The following is a 15,628-nucleotide window of genomic DNA, read 5'->3' as shown; positions in this document are numbered from 1 at the left end:
CATCCTGGCAGTGGAGCGCCTTCCCAGGGATGAACACAGCTGAGAGAGGGTTATTGAGAGAGCTGAACTGTGCAGCAGGGATGGGCTTTGTCCAGTGCTCACTTTAGGGACAGATGTGGAACACAACTCCCTCCATTGTGTTGTAGAGAAGTGAAGCAGGAGAAGTGTCAATCTCCTGTCTCACCTCTCCACCTTTCTGCTCTCTCCAAGTAGAAGAAGAAACCTTATGGAAGGAGGGCATTATTTCCTAGAGCGAAAAACAACCTTTTCACTCTTGCCAGTATTCTTTTGGCATTGTTAATCAGTTGTGCTCTTGTTACCAGCAAAAAAAAAAAGTCTGAGGAACTCCAGTCTCTGCTGGAGCTGAAAAATGTTCTGAACTGAGACCTAGCTCTCAAGTTTAGGAATGGAAAGTGAGTGTCAGATGACATTCATGGAAATTCCAGCTGTGTTGCCTTCTTTATAGGGCCTAACTCTATTTGTTCTTGAAGGCAGCTCTGAGGAAGCATGACTAGGAGGCTGCTGGCACCTTCCAAGGACTGAGTGGGCTGGAGCACCTACAAGCCACTGCTGTCTTCAAGGGTGTCAGGAGGATGTTTAAGATGTAGACTGATCAGAGGCCATGCTCCCACTAAATCTGATTGCTTCCCAACTTCTCCAAGGGAAAAAAAAAAAAAAAAACCAATAATTTGGTCCTGATTTTATTGGGAGATCTTGCATCAGTAATTGAGAGGTCTGCCTGTGGGCTAAAACAGCTCTTAGAAATTTGCAAGTAAGAACTTGATAGAAAGCACTTCTATAGGAGAAAAATCCTAACTCCAGGTGGGAACTATAGACTTGCACATTGTCAGCTGTGTCCAGGTGCTCCCAAGCTGGCATTTCAAGTAACATAGAGGTAGGGGTGTCTTTGCTGGAACTGGAATGTAAGAGCATGTCAGCTATGGGCTCTAAGGCAGTTTTTCACATTCATGTGTGTAACAGTCTTTGACCTTGGAGTAGGTTCATAAAGCCTGTTACTCAGCAAAAGGCTAATATAGCAAAAGCAGATTAGACAGTGGTTAAGACTTTTTTTCCCCCCTTTCTTAAACTAGTTGCACACATCTGGATTTGGTCCCTTTGTTCTGGGAGCAGTAGGAAATATTTGTCATGTGAACATACTCTCTACAAACTTCAGGCAGTTTGTATTTTTTAAAAAGTGCTTTTCAGCTTGTTGCTGCAGACAAAGGGGTTCTCCCAAATCAGTTGGGGCAGACAATACAAAGAAGCTAGAGAAACAAGTCTGCCTACTGGGACTTGAGACTTTGTTTCCATATCCTTTTGCAAAAACAAAACTGAAAGCGCACATCCTTCAAAATGCTGAAGTGAATGTGTTCATCTAGGACAATATACTTGAGTCTCTTCTAGTAAAAATGATTCATTTGATTTACAGTAGGAAAAGCAGATGATTTCCTTTGTTTGAGACTCGGTGGAGAATTCCTTATTTGGGAACTGTGCAGTTCCCCATATTTGGGAGAATCCGATTGCTGTTTCCTAAGGATGTTTCTAACTGTGAGAACAGCCTAGATTTAAAAAGCAGAGGACTTTCTTCCTGCTAGGAATGCAGGCTACCAAGCTGCTTCAGCTGCTTCTCTGTCCAGTTGAACAGTTGTCTTTCATCTGAATATTGAATGTAATTATCTGTTTGGAGAGTACAGATTGAATGATTATCTTGTTACTGTGTCCTCTTTGGACTGTAAACTTTAAACAGATAGTAGTTTTAGCCATTTATCTGAAAGAACAGGTGGTTTCATTAGGAAAGTACAGGACATAGCAATAGACAAGAGATTAGGCAGCTGGAATAAATTACAAGTCTCGATATAAAAGTCTGCATTTACCATGGCTCCAGGAGTGTTTTGCATTCATTCACTAAAGCAACAGCGTGGGATTTTGCAGAATGGTGTTTTTATGCATGGCAGAAAACTAGTAAATGTCAGTGTGACTGGGAAAATTCCTTAGGATTTATGTTTTGACTTAGTGCTTAATCAGACTGCAAAAGTCAACCAGTCTGATGGAGTGGTGAGATGGGAGTCAAGGCAGACAGAAAATCCCTATTATAACATCAGTAATAACATTATAGCACCATAACTAGTAGCTTTGTTTTCAAAGTATGCTGCAAAATGTGCTCTGAATTGAAATATAGTGTATGTAATTAGATTTTCCTGCAAAACTTGTTTCTGGAGGGCTAATATTCCCAACTGCTCTGGGTTAAAAAAAAAAAAAAAGAAAAGAAAAAGAAAGAAATTCAGAGAAATTTAGAGAAAAGCTATAGAGAACACATCAGAAATCCATGCAGAAGGCAAAAAACTAAGTTTGTAATCTTCATGGTCTAATTAACATGCAGGTACTTCTGATTTTTCCATTTCTGCTGTGTCAGAGTATGGCTGCATCTCACTGCTCATCAAAAAATTGCTGTGATCAAATATAAAACAACTTGTTTGACTTTGTCAGAATTGCTGTGAATATTTGTCTGTTACTCCTTTGATCACTATATTTTCTCCTTTTGTGGCTGTGGCATTCCTTGGAGGGGATCTAGAAGACCGAGAGCTGGGTGATGGGACCTGGGCAAATGATACGGATTGCAAGATTAGAGGGAGCTCATTCAGGTAGGCAGATAAATGCAGGGCTTTTCTTTCTTGTACAACAGTCATGGTCAGATGGCTTCTCCAAATGTAAAGAGCTTGTGGGACAGAGGAAGAGAAGTTACTGGTCTTCATCCTATTCTGGAACCCTTTTGCCTGGTAAAAGGCAGCCATAGGCCTTATTTTCATGTTCTGGGTGTAGCTGCATTTAGGAAAGATGCAGTATGGAGACTGCACATGGGCTGCACATTCTGCATCCAGAGAAGTTTCTGCTTGCAAAATGAAGAGCTATTCCTGAAGCAGCTGGGGGTCATGCTGTACTGCCAGTACCCCCTGAGGACCGAAGGGGAAATTAGTCATCTACCGTAGAGCAATAGGAACAAAAAGATGATAAACAAAAGCAAAGTCACATGGATTTTATTTTGATTTTATTTCTAAACCTGTACTTTCTTCTGGTAAGAGAGTCAGAAGCCAAGGATTTTGAAGGGAGGAGAGATACAAAATCATTCTGTTTAATATCTTTACTGATGACCTAGAGGAAAGGATTGGGTGCAGCCTTAGTAAGTTGGCAGAGAACTACAAGTTGGTTGGGAGTGTTGATCTGCTGGAGGGCAGGAAAGCTCTGCGCAGGGATCTGGACAGGCTGGATCTCTGGGCTGAGCCCACCTGTACAAGGTTCAACAAGGCCAAGTGCTGGGATCATGACAAGCTCAGACAGTGCTACAGGCTTGGGAAAGAGTGGCTGGAAAGCAGCACAGTGGAAAAAGACATGGGGGTGCCTGTTGAGAGCCCAACAGAACATCAATCACTGTGTGCCCAATGGCCAAGAAGGCCAATGGCATCCTGACTTGTGTCAGCAAAGGCATGGCCAGCAGGATCAGGACAGTGATCATCCCCCTGTACTCAGCACTGGTACAGAGGCTGCACTGAACTGTGTCCAGCTTTGGGCCCCTCACTACTAGAAGGACATTGAGGTGCTTCCAGAAGGACACTGAGCGTGTTTCCAGAGAAGGGTAAGGGAGCTGGCGAAGTGTCTGGAACACAAGCTGTATGGGGATCAGCTGAGGAAATGGGGATTGTTTAGCCTGAAGAAAAGGAGGCTCAGGGGAGACCTTATTACCCTCTACAACTGTGTGAAAGGATGGTGTAGCCAAGTGGGAGTTGGTCTATTCTCCGAGGCAACCAGCGACAGGACAAGAGAGCATAACTTCAACCATAACCAGAGAGGTTCAGGTTTGCCATCAGGAGGCATTTCTTCATGATAGAGCGGTTTAAGCACTGGATCAGGCAGTCCAGGGAAGTGGTAGAGTCACCATCCCTGGGAATGTTAAAAAAATGACTATCACTTAGTGCTATGGTTTAGTTGGTGTGGTGGTGTTTGGTGAAAGTTTGGACGTAATTAACTTGGAGGATGTTTCCAAACTAAATGATTTGGTGATTCTGTGATAATTGTAGATGACCTTCGCTCTTTCTGCTCTCCTCTCCAGTAGAGTATTGCAATTTCTTTTTTCCTTTCTGCACATCAGAGCAAGTGAACCAAGGAGTGTCTGTACTGCTGCAGAGAAATGTGAAAAATATGCTACAGCCTCACATTACCTGGCGCCCACAGGCTTCCCTCATCACTTGGCAGCCAGGCAGAGCAGGGCTGTACCCACCCATGCTAGGGGCACAGTTTTGCCTTTAGAACTCTGTAGTTAAAGCATAAATATGTTTCCTAGATTCCTCCTTGTGATAGCATGAAGATACCCGAAACTTTGCAGTATGTAACTGATAGTGAAATATTCTGCTGCTTACACTTGGCAAGTCCTTTCATTACTAGTCCTTCCAATATTTCATGCTTTCACAGAGGTTTGGCCCTCTAATCACTTTTGTGTTCCTGCTAGGTTTTCATTACAGCTATTATTTTCCTTTCGAAGAAATTGCATAAACTACTTCAATGCAAAGATCTCTCAATGTAAATCAGTCTCCTTGTTTTTATGAGTTTGCAGTTTTGGCAGTATTGGTGATTTTCTAAGAGATCAGAGACTTTCAAGTCTTTAATATACCGCTGTTAATTAGATTCTGCTGCCATTAAATCTAAATAAAGATTTTCTAAGATATTTAGCTCTGTTAAGACTGTCCAGGCATCAAATAAATGAGCTTTGTTCTCATACCCAAACAGCACAGGTCATGAACATTCAAAAGAGCCTCTAGGACTGTTGTTTCAGCTTCATACCTAAGAAAGAAATGTAAAGTTGCACTATTCATCGAGTTCTGATCAAATCCATGTGGGCCTGTGCAGTCAGTACATCTCACAAAATAAGGGCTGTATTCAGTTTTTGCGGCAAGTTTTCAGTTGCAGGGAGGCTACAGGGGTGGCTTCTATGAGAAGACCCCAGAAGCTTCCCCTTGTCCAAATGAGCCGGTGCTAGCTGGCTCCAAGATGGACCCACCACAGGCCCAGGGCTGAGCCCATCAGCAATGGTGGCAGTACCTCTGGGGTAATGTATTTTAGAAAGTGAAAAAAACCAAACCATCAAGTCTGGTTGGGAGAGGGGAGTGAGAATATGTGAGATAAGCATCTTTGCAGACACCAAGGTCAGCGCAGAGGGAGAGGCAGGAGGTGCTCCAAGCACTAGACCTGGGATTCCTTTGCGGCCCATGGTGAAGCAGCTGTGCCCCTGCAGCTGGTGGAGGACCAGGGGGTGCAGAGATCCACCCACAGCCCATGGAGGACCCCAAGCCAGAGCAGGGGGATGGCCAGGGGAGGCTGTGACCCCATGGGCTGTGACCCTATGACCTGCACTGGAGTGGGATTCTGGCAGGACCTGTGGTCCCATGGAGAGAGGAACCCATGCTAGAGGGCTTGTGGCCCTGGGGGGGAGCAGCTCATGAAAAACTGCAGTCCACGGGAAGGACCCATACTGAAGAAGTTGGTGGAGGACTGTCTCCCATGGGAGGGCAGGGGAAGAATGAGAGTCTGGAGGTCTTGAGGTCAGTGCTGGGAGAGAGGAGGGAGAGGAAACTGGGAGTAAAGTTAAGCCCAGGAAGGGGGTGTGAGTGTGTGGGGCCAATTTAAGGTGTGTTAAGATTTAGTTTTTATTTCCCATTATCCTACTCTGATGTGATTGACAATAAATTAAACAGATGTCCCCAAGGTGAGTCTGCCCTGCCCATGATGGTAACTGGTGAGTGATCTCTCCCTGTCCTTCTCCCAACCCACAAGCTTTTGTTAAGCTTTTTTCTTCCCTGCCCAGCTGAGGACTGGAGTATTGGAGCAGCCTTGGTGGGCAACTGGCATCCAGCCAGGGTCAACCCACCACATTGTTTTCCAAGTTTATCAGCACTTTAGACAGAAGAAATTTTTTTAGACAGTTGTAATCTGAAGTGAGAAATGGGAGGTGATGATTAAGGCTGGCTGAACTGTAAGAACAAACTTACTGTCACAGTGTTCCTCAAGCCCTCCGGAAACAGCCCCCGCTCAGTTATTTTCAGAGCACATATTTGTGTCTCTATTAGGTCGACCCATTTGGTCTAAGTTAGGAGTGTTAATCTTTTGTTGGTTTGAGCCAGTCATTCTGACAGCTACTTAACAATTTGGTCAGTGTTCATATGATCACCTTCTTTAGCCTAAAGTACTGTCTTGATACTGAAATGCTACAAGACAGCACTAACCCATGGAACAAATATAAAGGAATAATATGACATCTCCTGACAAATTTTAGCAAAGTTGCTCAAACAGTTGCTGAGAGTACGAAAGCATAGAAGATGAGCCCATTTACTTGTTACCAGCTGTCATTGTTTTATCCTTGGTCTTGCACCATGAGTAGGTTTTTTCCCCATAAAACCACAAACTTCATAATTGGAGCCAAGATTATGCAGGAATTTAGCCTTTTATTTTCTTTGCCATTGACAATTCCAATGGTTGCAAAGAATAAGAATTGTATTCCATAAAATGTTGGAATTTAGAAAGAAAAAAAGCAGTGCTAAAAGTTTTCATGGCGTCTGATTTAGGGAGGCCTGACTTACTGTGACTGGGTACTGCACATGACTTCACAGATGCTATATGGCAGGGAAGCTGTGGAAGGAAGTTTACTAATGATTTTACAACAGTTTGAAGTGCTTTTATTTATCTATATGCATTTTTCATAGTAGCTGTAACTGATTCTCAGATTATAATGAAGTGGTTGGATAAACAGATTCCCAGGATTTCAGTAGAAGGTTTGTTTGGCATTTCAAGTCACTTCTTTGAGGAGCACTCACCTGTGACAGATTACCATGACTAATAATTTATGTCTCAGCCTGTTTTACATTAGTTGTCCCTTCCTGGCTCCAATAACAATTTGTTTGTTTAGTTTGTGGCAGATGTGCCAAGCTTGAGGATTAAAAAAAATGAATGACTTCTCCTCCACACGTCCCCCAGTTAGGTGCCTCCACACTGTGGTTATTTATTTTGGGCAACATTGTTAGGTTCTTTTATTTGCTTTCTGGTTTCTGAGCTTGAGAGTGGACCTGACTCACATTTTCCAAGCTCTGTGCAAGTGCTAGGAGGGATTGTTTGTTTTTTTTTTTTTCTTTAGCAAAGTTCTCTTCTACTGCAGTTTCCCTATTCCTGCAACCCAAATCTTGAGAAAGAAAACCTATTATAAATGAGGCACAGCAAACCCACAGAAGCTGGCCTCTTACTGTGGAGCATTGCTTAAACAAGAGAGAGCTCAGAAACATTGCATGGTGGTCTGTTTGTTGCAAGATGAGAACAGTAGGTATCCATATTATTTGCTGTGTCAAAATATTATGTTCTAGGCAGAAGTAAGAAAATTACAGCTGGTACGTGATTCCAGTTATCACGTGATCTTTGGAAAAAACAAACCCATACTGCTTTATGGACAAGGCAATAATTCCTAAACAGTAACTTATAATGAAAGCAGGCTAGAAAGGCTACCAGCATCCAGCCAAGACCCACCACTCATGCAGAACAAAACTTGCAGAAGATGAAGGTAATTTTTTAATTCTAAGCACTTACAACTCGCTGTTGTTTTAAATCTCTGAAGTGTGACTCCACAGCTCGCTGATAGGGGCCTCTTTCCCCTTGAGATGTTGGTTCTCTGGTGGCTGCCCCTGCTGCCCTGCACGCTCCTCCCCAGCCAAGGAGCTGTGCAGTCACCTCCAGTCCCTCCAGCCTGACTGGCCTCATTTATTCAAGGAGCTGTTACAGTTCTGGCTACACAGCTATTATTCTGCAAACAATCTGAGAGTAAAAACTCATCCAAGTGTACACAGTGAATTTCCACTCCCTCAGATGAAACAGCCTAGTAGAATTCATTCCTTCCTTTTTCCTGAGATGCAAGTAGGAAAAATATATTGCAATCTATCACATTAAGAAAAGTTTCTGGAGGATGTGGAGATTTTCCCTCAGTCTGGTCCCAATTACATTTATTTTCTACTTTGAATGTGACCTAGTGTGTTTATAGCAGTTTCAATGCTAGAGTGCTCTCCTGTGGTCCCAAACAGAGCTTTGTGTGTCCCAACTCCATTTTGTGATTGTCAGTCACATATATTGGCCCAAGTTTTTCTTCATGTTGGACACTGAGAGCCTAAAAGCCTGAAACCAAAGCGTGGAACCATTACAAACCCATTAGAAGGGAAAGTTTGGAGATGTAACTGTCATTGCTAAATCAGTTATTGCTTACAATTTGCTACATAGCTCACAATTTGCTACATTGGTCTAATTCCAGGTAATTTCAGATATCTTTTGTCCTCCTCCAGCATAAAGCCACCTTAAATGGACTGGTCTGCCTGTAATATACTATAGAGCTGTGGCATTAGGCATATGAGCCCATATGTTTCTTTGAATTTAAAGTTGGATTGTCGTTCCCTATGCTTGAGGAATGTAAATATGTCTGTGTCTGCATGCAGAAACACAAAACTCAGAAATAAAATACTGAGAATCTGACTGCAGAAAAAACCTAGCTTTGATTTGGCCAACCTTCTGGAGCCTCCCAGCCACAATGCTAAATTCTTATTGCAAATCAGCAGTCACAAGCAACATACTGTATTACTTTGCAATCAGGACAGAGAATGTGCTAGAAATGGCTCATGGGGAGGAAATGAGAGTGCTCAGGAGTCCCATAAATTCGATGCAGGAGGCGCCAGGCTGGTGCTGCATTTGGGTCTCAGTGCCATTCTACAGAGTTAACTAAAACCAGCCTGGCTGATTCCCTCCTTCCTGTGGGCTGTCAGTAGGCCCCTACACAGAAAATCACAGAATCTCTGAATTGTTTGGATTGCAAGAGACCTTAAAGATCATCTCATTCCAAGCCCCCTGCCATGGGCAGGGACACCTTCCACAAGACCAGGTTGCTGTTTCAGCTACCTCTGGTGAGAGGATTAAAACAGATTAAAGTGTTTCCAAAGACACAGGTAGGGACTTGGATCTCCAAATGCACTTTTAGATCCCTTGCTGAGAGTTTGGTATTTGTTCTGCAGAGCATGCCAGTACCAGTGTCAAAGTATACAGCAAATCTATTCCATCACTGGGAGATGGAAGCTGGCAGGCAAACAATTCCAATTCTGGCTACCTAAAAGCTGAAGTATCAAGACATAAACATTAAGGCAATTTATGACTTCTCTTGCCTATAATGGCACTGTTTTCCAAATCCCTTCACATCTCCTTTTGACAAAAGGCAATCTAAACCTTCTTAAAACCAAAATTTTTAGCTCCTCAGCAGAACACATACTGTCCTTTGGGATGAGGGCAACATGGTTGACAGACAATAGAGGTGCATACAAAGGGCAGAGTATTTTAAACTCACTGTTCTGTTGTCTAATTTAGAAAATGAGTTATAAACTCATTTTCTGATGAAGCTCTGATGGAGTTTGCAGTGGAACTACTATGACCAGTCGTTTTTGATGAATTATACTTTGGAAGCTCCAATAACTGCACATATATTTATGCAATTGGTTAACACGTGCACTGTGTTAACAGGGAAAACTGTGACCGTCATCCAGATTTGGTGATGACCACAGCCCCTTGTCACTGTTGGTATATCTTTATAACAACACAGTCAGGAAGAGAAAAACATTTCAAATACCAGTATCTCAGTTTATTTTACTAGTTTAATGGTACTCTACCTAAAATTTAAAGAGAAAAGCATGCTAGTAAGCTTCAAGCTTTGCTCCAATAATTAAAAAGCCTTGTGAAATGCTGAGAGAGTGAGCCCTGGCTTTTCTTTTACAAGCACTTGGCAGGTCATAAATAAAGCATGAGAGAAACAAAGGAAGTAAAATTGTGCCAGCCCCCAGAGCACCTTAAGGTTCATTTAATTGCCAGCAGTATTTTCCCAGTGAAGGGAAACTGCTTGTGTAAAGCAAGATGCAAAGCAATCAATATTGGCAGCATTCAGTTTGCCTATGTCTTACCCATTTTGTTTCATTTATCTGTATTTTTTCGGATATTACCAGCTGCAAACAGGGTAAGTTCAGGTTAGATTAGTAATGAACATGCCCTTAGAAATTTTACTGCTGTGCAGTCAAATGCATTAAGATCAAACATGTATTGGATAGTTAAGCACTTTTAATGGACCAAGCATGTGTTTGCAGCAACCTACATCTTTGTGAAAGGGTCTGACTGTTGCAGTATGGACTGTTCAGCAACAGTCTTCACCCCCCAAAAAAGCCCTCAACTCAAAACCAAAGAAATTTTCATATCAGTCAGTTCAGCCCTTTTTGCATCCATGATTTGTCAGTTTGTTTTAATGCAGTTTAGTTTTACATTAATTCCTCTATTTAGTTTATTCAATGTTGGAAGGAAATACCCAGCACAAAAGATGTCCACGATAGATTTCTGTCTGTTCTGTATAGCTTGTGGTGCCTGATTCTGTGAAAAATATCAGTCTATTGAAACTAAAAGTGGTGCGCAAAACCCCCTCACCATTAGTCCCTGAAAAAATGCAGAAAGCTTTTTGCAAGTTAGTTTGCGTATTTTTAAAAGAACCTGAGTCCGCTGAACAAATAATTGAAAAATCAGATATACAGGACCAAAATTAGTCTTCAAGCTACAGGTACAAAATTTCATTGACTTCCAAGGGCAGCTGAGTTAAACTGATATCCCAGGTTTAAGCCTGTTCTATGGGCTTTTATACTGATTATTTTTTACTATGAATCTGCTGTTGTGCCTTCATTCATCCTCAACTCTTCCATGTCCGTCATGAGCTATCTGTATATTGTGTACAATACTTGGACCTACAAGACTCAGAAAAAAGACCCCGTGCTGGCTCAGATAACATCTCTTTTCCCTGTGAAGTCTAAGGATTTATTTTCTGGCAATGGAACAGTAACCAGAGTTTTAGTTCTCAGTCTAGAGAACCTGCTTGAAAAGCTTGACATTTTTGCACAATCTTAGCCAAGTCAGTGGGACTGGCTTCTGGTGGGACTTAAGTGCTCTCCTGCCTTTAAAAGATTAAAGCTGTAATAACACCATCAATTTGAAAAGAATGAAGAGCAAAGAGTTATATATATTTTTACTATTGTACTTTGGTATTCTAGGGTTGCACTGTTACATACCTCAGTTTCTAGAAGAAATGCATGAGACTGTGCATGTTTAAGCTTCTTTATTAGACATTTTATGAGAAAGCATGACAGACTTGACAAGAAATTAATGGCTAAATATAACTTTACATGTATCTTTACAACTTCCTGAAAGCTAAAGTTTGTACAGACTTGCTTTAATTACCTAATTATAAAACAATATATAATGCCAAAAAGCTATCAGTTGGCATTATCTGTGTATGTCAGCAGCAGTTTGTTTCACTGAGCTTTTGCTTAACTCCAGACTCCCTTTAATTTTCATTCTCTATGGATCTATCAAAGGTAAATAATACAGCTTTGCCCACAATAAGATACTATGATATTTTCTGCACATCAGTGCTAAGAATCTTATCAGAAGCACCAGCCACTTCTAAAGAAGCTCTGATCTAAAGAATTGGATTCCAGTCTGAGGATTTCCTTGGCAGATGCAGCACTGGCTGATTTTTGGTGGCACTCTTTGCCATGTCTAACTCATACACACACGACAGTTGTTATACCACATTGTTTTGTGAAATGAAGAATAAGGATAAAGGGCAAGGCTTACTCTTTGGCCCAAGTAGCTGAAAACCCCTGGAGTTCTCTGGATTTGCAAAGGCAACAGTGGAATGGCTTTTCCATGCATGCATACTAACAAACCTTGTTTGCCTCAGCAGAGAGCAGGAGGGAGCACCACTGTACAAAACAGCACTCAGCTGGCAAAAACCTTTTCCAGGCTTTCTCAGGGTCCTGTTGCTGTGAGTTCCTGGCCATCAAGGCAAGCTCCATCCTATGGAATCAATTCAGTATTTCAGTTCTTCAGATGGGACTGGGTGGACCATGCAGGAGCTGTAAGTCACCCACCCACCTGACCAGCAGATAAAGGCCAAGGGAGGTGCCCTCAAACATCTGAAATCAAGCATCTGGATTGAGCCCTAGCTCCCTTCTTATGAAAGGGGTTCCTTTTATAAGGATTAAGAAGGCACAATCAGCTCCTGGGTTAAGTTTATCATGTTTTAAAGCAGACACATGGCTGAGGTGCAATCCAGTACTGACATAAATCTCGCTCATGCCTTTGATTGCATGGAAAAGCATGCCTGGGTTAGGGGGAGAGATTGTGAATGCTTCATATACATCATCATAAATTAGGAGTGGCAGCCACATTCTCCAAAGCTAATTAAATGTAACTCTTTCAGTCTTCCCAGCACATGCAAACAGATTCTTTTTCCTTTAGCTAAAAAATGTTGCCTGCATGCTTTCTCTTTATTCTTTTTACTTATGTTTATTGTTTGTTAGAACATCTGGCCTCTTTCCAGAAGGAAGCAGCTTTGATGACTCTCCTGCTGGCACAACTCAGAGAAACACATGGAAATTTTATTCTTCATTTCCATCTTTGCAGCAGCAGTCAGAAATAACTGTCCAGCTAACACTTAGAAACAATGACGGCCACGCAAAGGTTTTAGGGACAGAAAAATCAAACTGTGTGAAAATGTCTGTCAAGGATTTGAACACCATTCTAGAGACAGACCTGGGGACACCAGATATGTGTTTCGTTTATCAGAGGATCACTTTTCTTTAAGAATATGACTGTGTATATGAAGTAAGATAATTAAATACAGAGAAGAGACACTACTTGAACTAGCTGTGTTTTCAAAGGAGCTGGTGAAGGGTCTGGAGCACAAGTGCTGAGAGGAGCAGCTGAAGGAGTGTCACACTCTTCAGCAGTAGCCCAAGACAGTGGTGTGGATACAAGCGTGGGAGCAGCACTGGATGTGCCACAGTTCCCTGGAAGCAGCAGCAGCTCAGGGACTGGAGAGTATGAGACAGCACTGCACAGAGGATCACAGCAGTGATTCCACAACGTGGGGAGCTTTAAAATCAGTACTGGCATTTGGTAAAAAGTGAAGATAAATGGATTTTTTTTTGTAATTTCACCATGATAATTTATAAAAGAAAGGTGAAGGACAAAGGACTGGCTCTTGCTTATTTAGACACTTATAGCTGGGTCTATGCAGATTCCTGCAAATCAAAGCTACTGTTCCTACTGCACTTCTTGATGAGGATCTAAAACAAATCAGCTCTGAGCAGACGCTTATAAGGGAATAGAGTGGGATTTCAGGAAGGTATTTATCTCTATAAAAATAACCAATTGTTCAATTAAAATTAAAAGTGACTTAAAAAGAAGGCTATCATTCTTAACACATTCTAGTTTAATTGCAAACACTGTTTTACCCCCTTCTTCTCATTTTCCAAAAGGCTATCCAATACAGCAATTTAATGAAGATTTAATTTGACAATTCTTTATGCTAATCTAAACAACACAGATTAGAATCTATGCAAAAGCTATCTGAATGACTGAATATTTTGCACAAATGCAAACAGGCAAGCTCTTTCTAATGAAAGATGCTACATGGCTGAAGATGGTTGGAATTACCATTCAAGACATTTCACAAATAAAGAAAATACCAGCACAAAACCATCAACTATCAAAGAAAAGCAATAGAATGTGGCATCCATGTTTTCAAAAATAAAGTTAGATAATTTCATGACCACAAATCCTAAATTAATTTTCCTGTATTGCTTCAAGCTGGAAATAGGGTGCTGAATCTGAGATCTACCAGCCAGACTAGTTGGAAAGCATTTGGAGAGTGTAGGTCTTCCCTGCATCCTTTGACTGATTCCTGTAACTATCTTTTAGACTAGATTTTTTTTCTCTGTACTGTATTCAAGTGTTTGCAAACTCTTAGGACCATCAAGCAATTCCTTGAGACTCTGTGTGACTTGAGGTAGTAAATATTTCAATGGGAGTTCAGCATTTAAGGTTATGCAGTAAATTTTTTTCAGACTGGCCAATATCTTAGCATCCTCAGTGATCAGTATCACTCATCAGCCCCTCAGATACTTACATAAATTAAGACTTGGATGTTTGAAGACACTTAAGGTAAAACTCAAGTGCTTTGAAAAATCAGGGCCTAAAAAATTAGATTTAATAAAACATTTGCTAAGCCTCTTCAAATTAAAGAACTTGCATTTTAAGAAGTTGAAATTAATGATCCAGAATTAAATATTTGCTTTGGATTTGCCAATTTTCAAGAGTAACTGATCAGAACAGTAAATCTGTGTAGGACTGTGCATGACCAGACAAACTGGAGTGTTCCAATCCCATTACAAAGTGAAGCCTCTCAGAATTGGGTGATTTTTTCCAGAATGTCTCTTTGTACCTGCTGCCCTGGCTGGTGCTTTACAGTGACAGCCACCCTTCACTGGCTCACGTGGGAATCACAGAACAACTTACATAGGTTCAAAAAGATGCTGATAACTGAAATGATTTTTCATGCAGGCATAAAGATCCACCACTGTCACATCCAGAGCTGTGTCACTGACCTGAGCCACTGAAGCTTGACTGGGTGTGCCTCTTTTGCTGGAGTAGGCTGGAGGGCAGGGGCTGTGACAGGAACTCAGAACCTAAGAAAACCCCAGATCTGAAAATAAAGCCAACTCACCAACTGCCACAATCAAATATGGGATTGGAATTCATCCCCTGGACGTGTATTTGCATCAGGTCCATTTGAGAAAAGGAAAAATACTGTTTTTGTCCTGCTTAATCCAAGTTTCACCCTAGCCCAGCATCTTTGGAGGGCAAACACTTTTAATCCTGGTGGGTAACAGACACTTCCACAATTAATTCAACATCTGCTCACCACTTTGAGTCACACCTAACAGATGGGCCACATCAGCTGGGAAAAAAAATTAAATGGAAAGGGCACCTCGTCAGTTCCCTGACTGAAACACTTTGTGACGTATTGCAAATGGCTATTAAAAAGGAAGGAAGACAGCTGTAGGGGAGGAAGTTCTCTTCAAATTGTATCCATTAATACTGTGCAGGTAGGAACAAACCCAGAGTCTGTTCTGAATCCTGCACCCCAAAGCCATCATCCCTTTCCCCTCACTGTCTTTGCCTGGCAAAAGGTGCCAAATGGCTCCCTAGAGCTGTAGGCATTCCAGGGAGATGGGATTCTGCCTGCTTGCATTATCACAGGACAATCAATCTGATCTCTGGAAGGTGCCCAACTTGTTTAAAATGTGTCTATGAAACCTGCTTGATGAAGTTTCCCAATTTGCATGATCAATGAGAGTTTGATTAGTGAGGTTTGTGACATCAGGATAATTCGAGGGCTGGTTTCCAAGCTAACACAATTGTACTTTGAGCAATGGGCACAAGAACAATCAAGTGCAGTTTAGCTTCTCACATTACTAGTCATCTCTTTCATTCTCAACGTGCTTCATAAACATTAATGACTGCCTGTCAAAATGTAGCTTCTACAAGTGTGATGAAGATTTAATCAGACTGAGGAAAGATTACAATCAGCATTATTGAGAGCACTTAACGTGACAGAGAGACAGTAGAAGGTTTCTGAACAAGTTCTGCACTATATAAATGCATTCCCTTGTGTTAAGTGACAATTTGT

This window comes from Zonotrichia albicollis, chromosome 1 (assembly GCF_047830755.1).
Source record: "Zonotrichia albicollis isolate bZonAlb1 chromosome 1, bZonAlb1.hap1, whole genome shotgun sequence".
NCBI lineage: Eukaryota > Metazoa > Chordata > Aves > Passeriformes > Passerellidae > Zonotrichia > Zonotrichia albicollis.
Note: the sequence above shows the minus strand (reverse complement) of the source record.